The following is a 16,377-nucleotide window of genomic DNA, read 5'->3' as shown; positions in this document are numbered from 1 at the left end:
AGGCACCATTAGGGAAGCGATTCAGCCAAGGGTCAGTGGTGTGGTGGTCATGAGGTGGAGAGTGAGGTAAGAGGCATATTCAGGCCTTCTCTTGAAGGCCCTCCAGCTCACCTAGCCTTGGGCCAGCAGGTGAGCTGAAGGGCCCAGGACAGACTGGGGACTATGCCCTGCAAGGCTCCAGAGTCCTCACTAAGGCCCTCCACCAGCTTTGGGCCAGGCTTGGAGGCAGTGGTGAATCCCTTCCCCCATCCCTGTTTCTGTGACCTAATGGCAGTGGCCATCTGCCTGGGTTGCAGTTTGTGGGACCTGGCCCCTGCCTTTTGGGTGACTTGAGGAGACTGAGGGCTAGTTGGGTTTGGTGCCTGGTTCCCTCAGGGATGACAGCTGGGCAGGGTATGGGAAACTAGCTGTGAAGGAACTGCCAATGGAGATCTGCCTCTTCTTAGCCAGGACCGGAGCCTTGGAGTGTGAAAGTTGTGCCTTGGGACCTTGCCCTTTCCTGTCAAGACAGAGAATGCCATTTCTTTGGTAGAGATTTACAGGAGAAGCATTACCTGACCAAGACCTGACCTCAAGAATAAAGGATCTGACACCAAGAAGTTTGTAGCAACTAACCATGCCACTCCTTCACCTTTTGCTTTTAAAGGGGCTTTCTGAAAGCTTTCAGTAACTTTGGGGTTCTTAGAGCATGAGCCACCCATCTCCTTGCATGAACCTGTAATGAACCTTTTTCTCTCTTCCATCCTCTAATGGTTAGCATTGATTGGCCTCACTGTGCGTTGGGTACGTGGACTTGTGATTCAGTAACACCCCTGCACCACCACAGCCCTCTTCTTTGACCACACAGTCCAGGTAGCCTTCCTTCCAGTACCACACCCTTTGGAAGACAAGCCATGTACTGCTGCCATGGTAGCTCAACATACACAACGAAGTTCAGCTGTTCTTCCTTTCTGGGGTCCCTTGGAACTTACAGGAATTAAGTTTGCCTCATAAACTTTTCAGGATTAAGTACAATAACGGATGTGAAACACTTTGGACACTGACTGGCATCTAACAGATGCCTAACACCTTTTTCTCCATGCCACCCAGAGGCAGAAAGCATATAAAAACAATAAACAACTTCTGAGGTAACCAACTATTCAGTTCCTCTGATGGATCTTCTGCTTATGTAGCAGAATTTTTACCAAAACTGTGTGTATTCTCAGGCTGTACCTGAAATCCTGACCTTTCCCAGTCAGCCCTGCTGTATTGTTGGCTCCCATTTCTTTCCAGGTGAATGATTGATCTTTCACATTTGTCCTGTTTTCCTCATTAGGCCAGAGTGTTCCTTACTTATTCAGGCTGGATTCCTAGCCTGTCCTTGCCTTCAGTTTCCCATCGTTGGCCCTATCCAGGAAGGTCCAATCTTGAGAACCAGTAACTGTCTTGAGAACTGTAACAGAGTGTGGCTGAATGCAGCTCTTAACACATAGCTCTGGCTGTATGCCATGACCCCCACACTCTGTTACCAGGCAACCGTTACTGCAGGACCCGTTAGTGGTCCTGCTCAGCCATTGGTCAGCACCACAGTGAGCCCCTTCCACAAGCAACCAACTGTCAATGAGTGACGGTTAGTGGGCTATTCGGCCAACAGCAGAGTGGTGGTGTCAGGTGGACACTGAGGTGAGAGGCAGATCCCTGGTCTCCCAGGGATCCTCCAGCTCACCCAGCATCAGGCCAGCAGGAGAGCTGGAGAGCCCAGGAAACAGATTAAGGGGCTGTGTCCTGCAGGGCTCCAGAACCCTCACAAAGGCCACCCACTGGGTGGGCCCAGGCCTTGAGGCAGTGGTGAACCGCTTCCCCAACTCCTGTCTCTGTGACCTAATAGCAGTGGCAGCCTGCCTGGGTCAGTCTGTGAGACCCCTTGCCCTCTGGGCAGCCTAAGAGTCAGTTGGGTTAGGTGCCTGTCTCCCTCAGCGATGACAGCTGGCCAGTGTCTGGGGACCTGGCCCTGAAGGCGGCTACCAACTGAGATCTACCTCCCCTTAGCTAGGACCTGGGAGGGTGAACATTGTGTCTTGGGACCTTGCCCTTTCTTGTCAGAACAGAGAATTAACATTTGTTTTGGTGGAGGTTACAGGAACATCATTACCTGACCATGACCTGACCTCAAGAAAAAAGGATCTGACACCAAGAAGTTTGCAAGGATAACTATGCCCTCCCTCACCTTTCCTGTTAAAGGGCTTTGCTGAAAGCTTTTGGGAATTTGGGGTGTTTCAGGCATGAGCTAACTGTCTCCTTGCAGGGCGCTGCAATAAACTTTTCTCTGAATTTATTCTGACATTTTGTTATTGTTTGGCCTCTCTTTGTCTTGCGCACAGGAACTTGCATTTCAGTAACTATTTCAGTAACCCCCAGATTGCAGCTGGGAAGAACCAGTCCTGACAAAGCATCACTCCTATTCTCAGGGATGAGTTGCTTGTTTATTCAAATGTATCTATGAGGGATCGTGTGAGCAAGTCTTAGGGAAGCAATAAGATGGCTTTGTTTCAGTGAACCCTGAGCACAAGGAAGTTCTCTGAGAATCCAAGTTTATTCAGGCTTGGGAAAGAGTTACTTCTTCAGTAACTTGAAAGAAGTTACCGAAACTTTGACTATGGTTAACTTTAGTAGGATTGGGATTATTTTTCTTCCCTCTCCTTTCCCCTGTGTACTAGCCTCTGCTGCCCACCTAACTGCTCTTCTACCTCCATCCCCCCACCGCCACTCCAAACGACCCACATATCCTGTAAGCCCTGTCTCTCATGCCCTCGTTCCTCACCTGTCTCCACTGAGCCGTACCTCAGAATGGTTGTAGAACCTAGAAGCTAGGGGAACCTTGATGCATTACTCCTAGGAACTGGCTGACAGATTGGATCTGAGTGTGAGGAAAAGAACAGGAGTTCAGCGTAAATTTCAGATGTCTGTTAGATATCCAACTGGAGATCTTGGGTATTCTGATAAATGAGTCTGGAGTTGGGAGAGGTCAGAGCTGGAGAAATATGCAGTTGACAGGGCACATTTGAAGTGATAAAACTGAAAAAGTGAAAGTGAAGTCGCTCAGTCATGTCCGACTCTTTGCGACCCCATGGACTGCAGCCTACCAGGTTCCTCCGTCCATGGGATTTTCCAGGCAAGAATGCTGGAGTGGGTTGTCATTTCCTTCTCCAGGAGATCTTTCCGACCCAGGGATTGAACCCAAGTCTCCCGCATTGTAGGCAGACGCTTTACCCTCTGAGCCACCAGGGAAGTTGATAAAACTGAAAGAGACCAGCAAAACAGACCACCAAGAAAAAGGGAAGTCCAAGGACTAAACTTTGGGGCTCTTCTTTCAGAAGAGGTCAGTGAGAAGCCCAAGGAGCAGCAGTGGGACAGAGAAGTGAGATGCTCTGGAAGCCATATAAAGTGCTTCAAGGAGGAGGAAGCAGTCATGGTGTCAGATGTTGCTGAAAGTCAAATAAGGTGAGGACTGAGGATTAATTAATGTCAAGAGTAAGAGAGTCATTGGTACATGAGTTGTTTTAGAGAAGTGGGGTGAAAGCTTGGTTGGCATGGTTCAAGAGAGTAAGAGGGTAGGAATTGGTGACAGTGAGTGTAGATACTCTTTTGAGGAATATAGCTTTAAATAGGATGAGAGGCTGTATATTGTCACCCTGCTCATTTAACTTATATGCAGAGTACATCATGCAAAATGCTGGGCTGGATGAAGCACAAGCTGGAATCAAGATAGCTGGGAGAAATATCAATAACCCCAGATACGCAGATTGACACCACACTTATGGCAGAAAGTGAAGAAGAACTAAAGAGCCTCTTGATGAAAGTGAAAGAGGAGAGTGAAAAAGTTGGCTTAAAACTCAACATTCACAAAACTAAGATCATGGCAAATAGATGGGGAAACAATGGAAATAGTGAGAGACTATTTTGGAGGGCTCCAAAATCACTGCAGATGGTACTGCAACCATGAAATTAAAAGACGCTTGCTCATTGGAAGAAAAGTTATGACCAACATAGACAGCACATTAAAAAGCAGAGACATTACTTTACCAAGAAAGTTCTGTCTAGTCAAAGCTAGGGTTTTTCCAGTCGTCATGTATGGATGTGAGAGTTGGACTGTAAAGAAAGCTGAGCGCCAAAGAATTGATGCTTTTGAAGTGTGGCTTTGGAGAAGACTCTTGTGACTTCCTTGGACTGCAAGGAGATCCAACCAGTCCATCCTAAAGAAAATCAGTCCTGGATGTTCATTGGAAGGACTTATGCTGAAGCTGAAACTCTAATACTTTGGCCACCTGATGTGAATAATTGACTCAGTGGCAAAGACCCTGATGCTGGGCAAGATTGAAGGCGGAAGGAGACGGGGACAACAGAGGATGAAATGGTTGGATGGCATCACCAAGGCGATGGACATGAGTTTGAGTAGGCTCCAGTAGTTGGTGATGGACAGGAAGGTCTGGCATGCTGCAGTCCATGGGGTCACAAAGAGTTGGACACGACTGAGCTACTGAACTGACTGACTAAGGATGAGAGGAATGGAGAGGTAGCCATGGTGAGGAGGTGGGCTTGACCTTTTCAAAATATTGCAGAAAAAATAGTAGATTTGCATGCTGATGGGGAAGATCCAGCAAAGAGGTAAAATTAATAGAACAAAAGAATTGGCGGAGCATTATTTGAGTTGGTGAGAGGGGATATGATCCTAGTTCACAAGTGGAGGAAGGGTCTTTTCAGACCCTGTGGACAGTTCTTCATAGTAATGGTATGAAGGCAGAGTCTTTGGGGTCAGAGATAATAAGTGGATAAAAGTGGCAGAGGAGGCTTGTGAGAGTTCTCTTGTGATTGCCCGATTTTCTCACCAGAGGGGCAAGTTAAGATAATTAGTGTTAATTGAGGTTGGGAAAGTTCGAGAAAGTATGACATAGTCATTAAGGAGAGTAAAAGAGTAATGACTTAAGGAAAATGTGGTATAATTACCAAGTCACATTAAAGCTCACTTACAGTGAGTAATTCAAATTTAAAGTTAGCACAATTGTTTGGATTTCTTTAGCCACAGTCAGGTACAGAGGTGTACATAGATAACAATATTTAACAAGGATTGTGGTTTTGCCAGGGAAGAAGGGCAAAGTAAGAGAGGCATGAAGGAGTCAAGGATGTCTGTGAAGGAATAGTTACAAAATAGAATTTAAGCTAGATAAGGAAGATAGTGTAGATTTGAGGTGGATGAAGGACAGTGAAGAATTGATAGAGTGTAGGTCATTGTGGAATTGAAGAATGAAGTTGGGATGCTTTAGAGAATGAACCGAAGGAAAGGAGGTAGGTCATGGTTGGAGCCTGAGGTACTTGAGACTGTGGTTATTGAGGGGGTTTCAGTTATTGGAGCTGTAGAGTTCAGGTATGACCCTGGAAGTGAGTAGCTGAGATTGCTGGAGAACAAGTTCCTTGGGCAGAGAGGAGGACAAAAAATCAAGAATTTTGGGATTTAGAAGCATCATCTAAGTGACTATGTAGCAAAATCAATAAGACCATGGTGGGAGTAGTGGCAGAGTGAGGGGCAGTGCACCAGGATTCATGAACGTTAAGGAATGAAAAGCAGCAGATGACAGCAGAGTTAGGAGGAGGAACATAGTCTGGTGACTCTACTGAAATCTGGAGTTTTGCAAAATGAGGGAGAAAGTTTCCTAAAGTGACAAGGAGCAGAGACCACCTACTCCACCTTCAGGTCAGCGGGAAGAGAAGTGGAGAGGAAACATTCACCGCTTGAGAGGGCTCACGAGGAAGCCAGCTTTTGACCACAGTAAGAATGTGAGAATGTGTTGGGAACTTAGAGGTTGAGAGTTTTGCTGCCAGCTGACCATGAGTGCTAGAAAGACGTAAAGGAGCTTCTTGAGTTGGGGAGCAGTGTAAGTGAGTGTGCCAGCTTACTGTTCATTTACCAGTCATGTGTAAAATTCACTGCACTTTAGACGGTGGACATGGTTCCTTTTTAATTTTTTTAAGTGCTAGGGTGATTGAATATTAATTCATGTAAGAATATATAATTGGCCAAATTTATAAATTCTGACGTCTGACAGCATGGTCTGATTTAGACATGAGAAGACATCAGGTTTTGTAGGAAAGTAAATTGATCAGGCGGGCTAGATTTGGGAATTTGTTTTTAAGAAGTAGAGATGAAATTGTGTGGGTTTGTCGTTTTTACATATGTAATTTTATTTATTTTTGGCTGTGCTGGATCTTTCCTCCTGCTTAGGCTTTTCTCTAGTTTTGGTGAGAAGGCTTCTCATTGTGATGGCTTCTCTAGTTGTGGAGCTTGGACTCTAGGGTACGTGGGCTTTAGTAGCTGTGGTACACGTATGGGGTCAATAGTTCTGGTTCCCGGGCTCTAGAGCATAGGCTCAATAGTTGTGATGCTTGGGCTTAGTTCCTCTGCAGCATGTGGGATTTTCCCAGACTAGTGAGTGAACCTGTCTCCTGCATTGGCAGGAGCCACCAGGAAAGTCCTGGGTGGGTTTGTCTTAATGGCCAGGCTAAGGATTCTAGCTTTTTAAAAACATGAAAGTCTTCAACCATATTAGAAGAACCTAACAGAGCTGTTTATTAAGACAGAAAGCTAATGAAGATGCTCTGAATAATTCTTCAGAATGAGTCAAAGTGTGGTGAATAAAGCATGGTCAAGTTTAGTTCTGTACATTCTGGAGACCATCCCGGGTTGGAGACCACCAGGGTTTTAGGGAAAGTGACCAAGTTATAACATATAAGACTACTCTCAAGAGTGTAGTTTCCACAGTTAGCCAAAGGAGTAAGAAAGGAGGGATGTGTTACAGGGATGTGTTTATGGGACCTTCAAATGATTTTGCTAATAGGATACTAGTAAAAATTAAAAGAACCATTCTAAAAAAAATTAAATGTAGAATTACCATATGATCCAGCATTTCCTTTTCTAGATAAATATCCAAAAATAGCAGGAATTTGAACAAATATCTGTATACACACATTCATAGCAACATTATTCACAAAAGCCAGAAGATAGAAGAAACTTGTGTCCACAGATAGATGAATGGAGAAACAAAATGTGTTTCTCCATTCATCTATCTATGGACACAAGTTTCTTATTATTCAGCCTTAAAAAGAAAGGAAATTCTAACACAAGCTACAGCATGGATGAGCCTTGAAGACATTGCCAGGTGAAATAAGCCAGTCGCAAAAGGACAAATATTGTGTGACTCCACTAATGTGATGTACCTAGAGTAGTTAAATTCATAGAGGCAGAAAGAAGAGTGATGGTTGCCAGGGGCTGGAGGAGGGGGAGGGAACAATGGCCAATTTTTTTTAATGGGTTCGGCATTTTAAGTTGGCAAAGATGAAAGTTTTGGAAATGGATGATGGTGATGGTTATACAGTAATGTGAATAATGTATAATGCTACTGAAGTGTACACTTAATGGTTAAAATGGCAAATTTTATGTTATGTGTATTTTACCATGTACACACACACAAAAGCGATAAAGGATGTAGGCACTGCTTCTCTAATGATACAGATAACAACTAGGCAACAATGACTTGTTTCTCCAGGAAAGAAGGGCAGAATTTTGGTATAAGAAAATTGGTTGACAGTCATAGTGTGTTTCCCCTGCTGGTGTGTCAGGTTTATTTACACTGTGTGTATTAGTTTGGCCTTAGTTCTCAGTGTGGTTTGGTTTAGAGGGACTTGGAAACACATTTTCTTACATAGGAAGACATTTTTTTTCTGTGTTCTTATTTGTTTTGTTTAGCCAGTGACTTTTTTCATAGATGATACAAGGATAACCTCTAGCCTTCAAAATTACTCTGAATTTTTAATATGAACTTATCTTTGAAATATTGTATTTACTATTTGAATTGAGTGTTAGTTACTTGGGAGTCATTTTATCTATATCCTGAACTTGGCAAAAAAATTTAAATAGAGAAATTGGAAAGCTCTCCTTCATAATCTGCTAAAGCATGTTTCATGATCACAAGTTTTAGTTATTTGTCCAGCTGTATTCTTATTGTTGAGACACAACAATGACTAGAAGACAATCAACAGGAGAACATAAATAAATAAAGGCAAAAATGAAAACCAGTGTTGAATTCTTAGTAGTCTGGTGGTTCTAGGCTAAACCCCAGCTCTGTTACTTAACTCTGGATTTGTTCTTAGTGAGTCTCACTTTTCTTATTTATAAAATAAGGCTACATCTACTTACCTGGCAGAGTTGTTGTTAGGATTAAATAAAATAATAATAATAAAACTACTTATGGCAACCACTGGTATACCTAGGCATTCAGGAAGTGGTAGCTGATAGCATTATAATTATTACTGCAAAAATCTTTAATAAAACTATTTCTGAAATCTAGAATGCAAACTCAGAAAGCAAAGGAATTAACAGAAAGGTCCTTCAGTTTATACAAAGATTCACCTCAGGGTTTCAATAAGTCTGGGAGAGTCCCTGGTGCATTTGATGTTTACAGATCATTAGCAAACAGATGCCAGGAGGCAAATAAACTGTAGCTAAAGGATTTTTGAACCAGTGACGATGCAGAGAAAATCAGTTTCTGATAAAGTTGTAATATTTCTAAGTAGGTAATAGCAGGCAATGGGAAATTTTTAATTGGGTTTATAAAAGTTTATTTCAGGAACACATGAATTTCCAATTTGAGGTACACCTATACATCTGTAGCCATCTAATTTATAGTGCTTGCTTATTTTTCCACTGGGGTTAATAATATAACAACAACTAATATTTATTGTGCGCTTACTATATGGCAGTGTATCTTTAGTAAGCCTGTGGCATTCAAAGGCTTCTTTTCAAACTGGATGTTTTGAAGTTGGCCTTTTATCCATTTGGAGAGATAGGGTATTTAATGAATTTATTATATTCTATTTATTTTATTATGCCCAAATATCTATGGGTATATATAATCTGTAGGACGTTTTGTAGGAGACAAAGCTAAGTAAAATATAGGCCCTGGACTCACAAATACTTATTCATTCTCCCCTAGGCTGTTCAGAAGGGGCCTGTGGTGGTATGAGGTGAACCCTGGCATGGCCCTGGACTCTACACATGACCCTGCCACTTTTTCCCTGAAGTTTTTTCTGTCCTGGCCAGGACTAGGCTCAGTGCCCCTGTGCTAATCACTACGATAGCATTTACCAGGCCTTGCAATGATTGCTGGTTTAATTCTTTGTATTCTGCATTAAACTGTAAACTCGGGGAGAGCAAAGACTGTCTTATTCATCAATGGGGCCAATCACATTAGAGGATTTACACTGTGTATAAATACTAATTTTCTAACTTTGAATGAGTGATAACTTACTGCCTTTTTAACTATGATAAAATTGTGATAGTCCCAATATCATAGCTTTGTCATGAGGATAAAATTAGACATTTTATGTAAAATGCCTGTTATAGTGCTTGGCACATGGTATGAAAGTCGCTCAGTCGTGTCCGACTCTTTGCGACCCCATGGATACAGTCCATGGGATTCTCCAGGCCAGAACACTGGAGTGGGTAGCCTTTTCCTTCTCCAGGGGATCTTCCCAACCCAGGGACCGAACCCAGGCCTCCTGCATTGCACACACATACTCTTTACCAGCTGAGCCATAAGTGAAGTCAGGTGCAATTCCCCAGTAGAAGCAGAGAGACTGTCTTTCTTATCAAGGTAAACAGTGAGGTGTGAGGGCCCTTGGAACTAACGCTATGTGGTTTTTCTTTAGCTGAGTTTTTGCCAGAAAAGAAGAGGTAACTTTTTTCTTGTTGGATTCAGGGATTGTCCAAGGGCACGAGAACTCCCCTCCTGTTCACCGGGTTTTATTTAGTTGTACTTGATCTTTCTTCTCCTCCTCCTCATGCTTATTCTAATTCTTTTACACTTTCCACGTTTGATCAAGGGCTTCCGAGGTGGCACTAGTGGTAAAAAAAAAAAAAAAAAAAAAAAAAAACCCTGCTAGTGGTAAAGTTTCCTGCCAGTGCAGGAGACTTAGGAGACAAGGGTTTGATCCCGGGGCTGGGGCTGAGTACATAGTGGGTACTCAGCCAATAGTTGTATTTGAGAGGATAATTAAGTTATCTCTTTTCACCAAATTTGACAAATGTAATGTATCTATTAATGCAGACCATATGCAGTGATGCCACTTTTGTAGTACATAAAAGGCACAGCTGGCGTTTAGGTTACGTCTGAGGTAATTATTCACGTTGGAATAAAAATCTGATATTTGTGGTAATCTTTAAAAAGGTGGGGTAAAACTGATCTTAACTCCTACAGAAATTAAATGGAAGCCTGAGATTATAACCATTAAAAACCTTCTTCAATATTTATCAGTCTGATAGATTTTTACTTTGAACTGGTGTAAGAAACCCTAAATACTTAAATAATAGTGAAAGTTGAAAACCAGTAGGGAACAAGGTAAGTGTAAGTGAATGTGTTCTTTTGACTTTTTTCCTCCTTTCCAGCACACCATCTCTTTTCTGTTTTAAATTTCCCTTTGGAATTTGACTTAGGCTTGATTTTTGGGTTTACACAGCAGAAATTTGGTTAATGATCACATTTGTATTCCTGTAGTGAAATTGGTTTATGAGAAATATTTCAAATTATTAGGAAGTAGTGGTATTTGCTGGTCAAAATCTATCAGCATTCTCTGGAAAGATAGATGAAACTCTCTAGATTTTACTGCATAATGTCAATGGACTCATTATTTGTAGGACAGCTGATGCATTTAGTACTTGTTGATTCACTTAACTGGTAACTGTACTACATTCATAACTCCAGCAACTGAAAACAATAGGTCAGTGTCTGTTGTTTATTCATAAATAATCACATAGAAGCAGGATATGTCTGAAAGGCAAAAGATGGTTAGTTTGAGGAGAAATCTGGCACGTGAATGGTTCCATGGCTTAACATACTGAGGTGGGTTGTGCTCTCCTTTACTGAATGATGCTATTTGGATTTTCATTATAGGTGTAGATGGTGAACCACCCCTGTGTTTATTAGGCTGGTTGCTGTGAATTAGTATTTGAATATATTTTAAATGCTATTGTTGAGAGGAAAGTCTAGAATAGAAATATGGTTAAAAATTGGTGATGACTCAAAGTTTGTATGTCTTAACAGTTTTCACGTTTTAGAGCAAAAAGGTAATACCTAGAATAGATTTTTAAAGTAAGAAATTCCATTGGTATATGAAGGCTGAATGTTCATTTAAAGTACTTTGAAATGATTTTTTAAAAAATCAGTGAATTATTCTCCATTGTAATTTCAGAATAAAATCTGCATTTTGGAATCAGTAATTTTTTAAATAGGTAGTTTATTTTATTTTTAATGTTTTTTTTAAATTGTTATAGTTGCCTCACATAGTTGAGTCAGTTTCTGCTGTACAGCAAATATCCCCTGTTTTTGGATTTCCTTCCCATTTAAGCCACCACAAAGTACCAAGTTGTGCTATACAGCAGAGTAATTTTTAATTAATAATTTTTGAAAGAAAAGACAATATAAATCATTTTGTTTCATTATCATGGAAAAGGAAAATGTGTGTTTTTTTTAACTATGTCAAACTTTTCTTTCAAAAATGTATTTTTTAAATAAGTGAATTTTAAGTCTTATAAATGAAATAATTTTCTAGAATGATTGCATTTAGTTAAAATGCTAAACTAATGATCCAGTTATTTCATAAAATAAAATGAAGCTTTTTATAGCTAAAACAGGTTTAATAGGCAGTGTCCTTGAAGCTCTTTATTAATTTAGTGCAGTCCAGTTTGCAGTTCTACTGTCAAGAAACTTTAATTCTACATGACACGAAAAATTAACTTCTCTTCTTGAAGATTAAAAGACAGTTTAAGTGTTTTGAGGAAGATTGAGTTTGTCCTCAAAATGTACAGCTTTGCAGACTATTTCATGAGGGTCTACATTTTTAGTATATGAAAATGGAAAGTGTTGTTAGGGAAGGAGCAGTGTAATGGACTATTACTCATTTGCAGCATATTCTCATCTTCTCATCTGGAAAATTAAATCTGATTACAGCTGGGATTAACATATATGGTTTTAGGGGAAAGGAAGATAGTATCTTAAACTCCATGAAATTGAACAATGAGATTATATCGTTATAGCTCATTTTAAAGTCTTCACTTTAACGGGGCATATTTTTATTGTTGTAAGCTTACATGTGTTCACTATTTGTCTTTTATTGACTGAAATATCCTAGAGATAATGGTTGGAATTTAGTAGGTGTTAAATATAACATTTTCTGCCTTGATATCTAGCATGTTAAAAGTGAAAGCAGTGTAGATTTCCACGTTAATGGCTACATTTGCAGTTTCTTTTAAATTTCCTAAAAGAGCTCCAATTGTAGTAGATTGTAACATTTGATTATTGTGCAGTTGCTACACCTTTCACAGAAAATGAAATCAGTGTATTTTTCAATAATTGGTTAAAGTGTCATGCCTTGACCTTCAAATGGAGTCAGTCATTGCTGTGGCAAAGGAAAACAGGAGAATAATTTGGTAAGCTATGTGTTTGTGTGTATGTACACTTTTTAGTTACCAGTTTACAAATGGACCCTCCTACATAAGCACGGTACTTCTATGAATTATTTTGCATTTCTGTCGTAAAAGATCTGTCTGCCACGTTTTCTAGAAACTTTAAGCCTAAGGCAGCACTCAAGGTTTTGGAGCCTGTGTAAAATAATTTATAGTGCCTTTCCAGTAAGTCTTGCCCAAACTTTTATTCTATTAATTAAACATCCTGTGGCAATCTGGTATATCTTAAAGATTTAATAGTACGTTACAGTAAAAAGGCTATTGAGATAGAAGAAAATTAGCTTTTCTTAAGGAAAAAAAAAAAGCATTTCTTCTGAGATCAATTTTTTTGTTTTTGTTTTGCTGAGAAGACATAGGCTATTAAGCATGGTCATGTCATATCTACTCCTGAATGAGACTATGCTCTTGGGAGTCCTATACTGTGAACTGTCTGCTTTAAATATGGAAATGCTTTTGTGACCTCCAGTGGAAGTGGCATACGTGTGTCAGTGCGGGGTCAGTGTCTTGCATGGTCACAGTGCTGAGAAAAGGTAATGTCTCATCAGATTGACATAATGCAAAATCTTGTTCTAGAGCCAGCTATCTCTTTTTAGCCTTATGTGGTTAAGTCATGTATGGACTCTTCCATACCATACATCTTGTTAGCAAGGTATTTTAAATACTTTTCAACAAAAAGATTGTGTTTTCCTGGGAGATGTTGAAATTGATTTTTAATTTTTTAAACTGTTAAATCTGGAGAAATTTGCTGAGAAAGAAGGGTGTAGTGCATTACTATATTAAGTTCTTAATTTTCTGTCAGAAATTCTTAGAGAAAGCTTGACATATGCTGATAACTATCCTTACTACCAAAGCCTAAACAAATTATTAATTTTTCCTTTTTTCCTTGGTACTAGTCTCATCTTCAGATTTTTGCGTTGGAAGTTAGCTGTTTGGTGACACTGCATTTGGCAGTGAGGGTATGAATGTGAGAAATTTTGGAGCATTAGCAATTATAGCATTGGATGGTGGGTAAAGAAATAGATACATAAATATTAGACTGATGCACAGTTTTCCAGTGTATGTTATTTTCCATATAAAGATATAGAACATTTCATAAAATGTTCCCAGACCATTTAAAAACTCAAAGAAATGCAGCTGATGCAATGAAATACATAGAGTACTTGTAAAAGCATACAGACACGCAAGTGGATTGCTGCCAGACAGAAAATTTAAAGGCGGTTTGCTGAACTGCAGGGTGCTAGGTTTTGTACATGCGCCATGCTGAAACTGTTAGTAAGGCGGGTGTTGTGTTGCTTGAGAAAAGCAGATTGTATTTGGACCTTTTTAACTCAGATGTTTCCAATGTCGATATTTTGGTGACATTAAGGCATTGCAGTTGACTCAATGTGAAAAATGATTTCAACCTCCTGTGCAAAATAGACATTTAAAGAAAATGCATACAAATTTTTTTTAGTTTTTGTGTTAATTTTTACAAAATGGCTTTCATAGTTTTATTAACTGTCAGACTGGATCTTTGAGCTAATTGAATGGAACTTCATAGGTTGGGCTTTAGTTTTAAAAGGCATTGCCTTTTTTTTTTTTTAATGTTGCTGTTGAGAGTGTTAAAGACCTATGAAGTTTTTTTTTGTAAATCTCAGGGTCTTATAGAAAAGGAATCAAAAGTTTTATGCTTGAGTCATTGTAAATAATAATCCATGTATTATCTTGGAACATGATTCTGTTAAAATCTGGGAGTCCCACTCTAGCGTTAGTCTCAGGACAGTTGAAGGAATTTAGTTGATGAAGGTACTAGTTGATTCTGCCTATCATTGAGGTAGTGTTTAGAATAATATGGTTTGAATGACCCCCATCTTGGAGTTCCATAGTCATTTTTACTTTCCTTGTATTAAAACAAGTTGATGTTTTGCATCTATTTTCCTTTTCTTTTTACAAGTCTATGTATATATGAATAAAATGCATTTTAAAAATCACAAAATTATTAATGTAGTTTATTGTTAACATGGTTGGCTTAGTTGGTTAAAGAGATTTAAAGACCTTCCTTTTCCTACTTATAAGCAAACATTTTTAAAATTGAAGAATATACTACAAATTTTGGTTTCTGATATTCATCCTCTCAGAAAATGGTGATAAAAAGTAGTTTTTTACTTTATTCCATCTTTATTTCCATTGATATTTTTGTGGTTCCCAAGAAGCAAACTATTGCAGAAAAGAGGAAGGGAAAGTCACTCAGTTATGTCCGACTCTTTGCGACCCCATTGACTGTAGCCTACCAGGCTTCTCAGTCCATGGGATTTTCCGGGCAAGAGTACTGGAGTGGGTTGCCATTTCCTTCTCCAGGGGATCTTCCCGACCCAGGGATCGAACCCAGGTCTCGCGCATTGTAGGCAGACGCTTTACCCACTGAGCCACTGGGGAAGCCCGAGGAAGCAGAAAAGAGGACTTGATATTAAAGATTTATATGTGAGTCATTTTTGTATGAAGTTTTCTTGTTGAAGAGTTAACTGTTCACCACATGACAACTGGAAGAAAAAGAATAAGCCTTAGATTATTTTGTGGCTTTTCCAGCCTCTGCATTACTGTGTCCATCAGTGACTTAGAGCTGCATTTTCACGGGGAGTGTGGGGGGTGGGTCTCAGTAGCAAATTTTAAATCCTAAAATACCAGTTGTTTTTCTGGACAGAGTCATTTATGTATATTTTAGGAATTAGAGCCCTCTTTTTGGATCTTCTACTCCACCCCCACAGCGCATTTTTAGGGGTTTGCTGGGCTTGTGGCTGTCTCTTTGCATCCTGCTGGCAAGTCCCCGTTCCCCCCACCCCCATCCCCACCCCCGCCCTGGACCTAGTGCTTTTCATGCCACAAGATTGTGCCTTCTGGCCTCCTGTCACAACATCCACAAGTCCTTGTGTGTTTTCAGCAGCTACTTCCTCTGATTTACCAGAGCAGCCCTGCAAGGTACTGCAATGAGGATTACTCTAGAATTCTACTAGTACTGGTCTAGACATATCATTCGTGTCTTCCTAGTATTTGCAGATGAGGGTAAAGAAATTTGTCCCTAGTTTTGAAGTCAACTGGAAGACACTTTAAAAGCCAAAGTAGTGTACAGGTAGTTTCAACTTTTCTGCACCACCTGTTTTGGGAAGTTCTGCTTTTTGTGTGACCTTTTGAATATTCCTTTTGTTATTAGTATTGAGTGTTGAAAAATGACATCCATTGACTTGAAAACTAACATTTCTAAGATTTAAATGTAGTTTGTGAATAGGCCCATAATTTCCCCCCTTTTTGATTCTTTAATTGCAGAACAATTAATTGCATTTTTATCTTGTGACATGGAGGACTTTGACTTTTACATAGATTCACTTTTATGGAGAAATAAATTGATATTTTAGAAGATAGATATGACAACTGAGTAGTATATACTATACTCACTGGTTGGGGACCTTCAAATATTGTGGTTTTATGAAAGCATTTTGTATTGATACATGATTTCTCAAATAGATACTATTCTGATCACTCTTCTTAATGTGTCTCTGAGGAACCAGATCTCTCTTTTAGAAAAGACTGAATGTTTCCCTAATCAATAGCAAATGGAGTGCTAATAGCTTTTAATTAGTACACTTCTATATTGATTTAGAGATGATGGCATTGGGTTATCCTGCAATTATGTTGAATCAAGTGACCACTTTCCTGATTCCATTTTAAACAGATTGGTCATGAAAGATATCTTCACCTATGTATTTTTATAGTTTCTGGCCAAGTCTAATCTCATATGATATTTTGTTAACACTGACAAGCTAAAAGTATTGTTTTCTTTTGAAATTTTTCAT

The 16,377-nt window shown here is 39.7% G+C and overlaps 1 protein-coding gene across 5 annotated transcripts in view; it reads left to right on the top strand.

The window, feature by feature from the left end:
* DENND1A (DENN domain containing 1A) overlaps nucleotides 1–16,377 on the top strand; it is a 539,914-nt gene that overhangs the window by 129,482 nt on the left and 394,055 nt on the right. The gene's annotated exons all lie outside the window — the stretch shown is intronic.

Source organism: Oryx dammah, unplaced genomic scaffold (assembly GCF_014754425.2).
Source record: "Oryx dammah isolate SB20612 unplaced genomic scaffold, SCBI_Odam_1.1 HiC_scaffold_25, whole genome shotgun sequence".
In the NCBI taxonomy this organism is placed as follows: Eukaryota; Metazoa; Chordata; class Mammalia; order Artiodactyla; family Bovidae; genus Oryx; species Oryx dammah.
The sequence above is the reverse complement of the archived record's forward strand: the minus strand, read 5'-3'. Positions and strand labels throughout refer to the sequence as shown.